This window comes from Vigna umbellata, chromosome 1, assembly GCF_029865625.1.
Source record: "Vigna umbellata cultivar VRB3 chromosome 1, Vumbellata_1.0, whole genome shotgun sequence".
Classification (NCBI taxonomy): domain Eukaryota; kingdom Viridiplantae; phylum Streptophyta; class Magnoliopsida; order Fabales; family Fabaceae; genus Vigna; species Vigna umbellata.
The window spans coordinates 54,416,942-54,419,564 of NC_142165.1; the positions used below are offsets into that span (position 1 = coordinate 54,416,942).

Below are 2,623 nucleotides of genomic sequence, written 5' to 3' on the forward strand. Positions count from 1 at the left end.
TGTTCGGTTCATCTTGTTCAACTTTTTTGTTTGCTAGGAAAGCAAAGTCAATATTTTAGGATGAAAAACTCTTGTATGTTTTACCATCTGGCCTGTTTATGGCCATGGGATGCAACCTATTTGGCCTATTCCAAACAACACCATTTTTATTGGTCCATAGTTGTACAAAATCTGCATGACAAACACAAGTTTTTTTTATGCAATTCATTTAATAACAAACAAATTGAAGAGGAAAACATGAATTGGTAAAGACAAAGAGAGTTAGAGACTAACTTTTAGTTGATCACTATATGCATTAATAAGAGCATCTGCAAACTGATCTGATGTATAGATACCACTTGGTTGACTGTGCTTTGATAATTTTGCACCATGTAGCAGAAATTGCAGTTGTGTCATAGCCTGCCAAGTATATATTCTTCTAGTTATCAATGATGAAATTGTCAATAGCCTCTTATTAACAATATCAAGAACCACTTGCAACAAGTCCTTCTCAAAAGTAGTTTCCTTTCTTTCCTTCACCACCTGGAGTATCATTTCTTTCACCTCCTTTTCTAATGTCCATATTTCTCTATTGGTCTTTATTGAAAGGTAGTTGTAACATGCACACGTAAATTAATCTTAAGTTGAAAAAAGGAAAGGACAATTATAACAATATTTTAGGACCCATAAGGAAAAACTGTATTGCACCTCATGCCAGGGATAAGTCTGAACATATTTTTCCAGGACAATAACTCTTAGAGAGCTACGAATCTCAAGAAAATCTCTTCACTCTTGGTATAATTGCTTCCAAAGCATGCTTTTGAAATAACATTCCTAGAGAAATTTCTCATGCACTCGTCAATTTCGATGTCAGCAACTCCACCTTCTGCTTCTATTCTTTTACTCCACGAGTTTACCACAAATACAGCAGACTCACTGACTATATTCATCATTCCCTTTGGGAGCACATAAAATAAAGTTAATGCAAGTTAGGATATTAATGAAATCAAGTATAATAGCAGGCAAAATGAAAACCTTATATACCTTAATCTTGTCCATGTATAGTTCTGGAGCTAGGATCTTTCTTTGATGGACCCATTTTGCCCCATTTGAAGATAAAATTCCTTGACCCAACAAAGGCTCTAGGTTTTTTAGCTGATATGCAGACTTCCCCAAGTCCAAGGATGTGCATACAGTGAAGTCTCTAACCATATCTGGTTGGTTCACGCACATTATTTGAATGGTTCCAAGAGAAAACGTGAACACTTGACCTGTTTACAAAAGTTTTGCATTATATATATGTACTTGTGATCTAACTACTAACATAATATATACTGATAGTAGGTAGAAATTATCATGTATATTAAGAGAATGAAAGACACATACCATATTCGTTTCTCCATTTCTCAAAGAGTGGAAGGAGAAGAGCAACACAGTCGTGAGAGGAAGGGACTTTTGAAGAAGAAGGAGGAGGAGGCTTTGAAGCGGCAGAGTGAGATTCCTTTAACTCCAAAATATTTCCAAGCAGAATAGTTGGTGGTGGGCCACTGATACGTTGCTTCACTAGCTTTGAACGTAGCCTCTTTGCAACTGCAGTTAGTCTTAACACATCAAATTTCCATAGCATTATACTGGGTGTGTCTTACAATTTATTTTTTGATTTGTTAAACAAAGAAGAGTTTTGTCTAAGAAAGTCTTGATTATATTTTTTAAAGTTCTGCAACCTAACATATCAATACAGTGAATTACATAAAAGTTGATTGAATCTTGTTTTCTGGCATGTAATTTATATTATTACCATTACAACATATTTTCTCTTGTTGATTGAATCATGTTTACACTCTTAATTCCATCATTGCACGTACAGGAATATGGCATCAGGTCTTCTGGCCCTCCTCTTCCACCTTCTGGAAAATCTGATAAGGGGAAGGGGAAGAAATCTTATGTAGTCAAGTTGATTACGCATTTCAATAATGAAATTGGTTCAAGCAATCAACCAACTACCCCTACCTCTACCTCTAGGCTTGCGATTTTCACCATTTAACGATTTCATCGATTACTAAGCATTAGGATTAGGGTTTACTTACCAGATGGAGATACTCCTTCAACGTTCAACTACGACACTCGACCGAACAACGACATTGCTTGGTGAACGTCGGAACATGATGGACAATTCGATAGAGAGAGAGGAGACAGAAGCAGAGCATGACGGACAACGACAGTGAAGAGAGCTGGAGAGAGGGACAGGGAGAGCGAAGACGACTCGAGAGAAGGACGGCAAGAGCGAAGACGGCTCGACAGAGAAAGAATTCGAGGGTTTGAGAGAGAGAGAGATAGCTCGAGGGTTCGAGAGACACAGCAAAGCTCTGGTTCGAGAGAATGATATGTTTCAGCTTCTAATTAATCAAAAATATATTATTTTTAAAAAAATATTGTTGAAATCCGTATATAATATAATTCATTCTACTTACATACGGTTCATGGGAATTACATAGGGATATATCCTTGGGTAATTTTCCCACTACCACGCGCCAACTTTATATACAGAATTTATATACGGATTTTTTTGTATATAAAAGTCCGTATATAATATCCGTATATAACGCCTTTTCTGATATCCATATATAACTTCCGTATATAACTT

The 2,623-nt window shown here is 36.3% G+C and overlaps 1 pseudogene; it reads right to left on the reverse strand.

Annotated features, from left to right (window-relative positions):
- Window positions 1-295: 295 nt before the first annotated feature.
- On the reverse strand, window positions 296-1,606 carry LOC124836589 (cytochrome P450 714B3-like; annotated as a pseudogene).
- Between the last annotated feature and the right edge of the window lie 1,017 nt (window positions 1,607-2,623).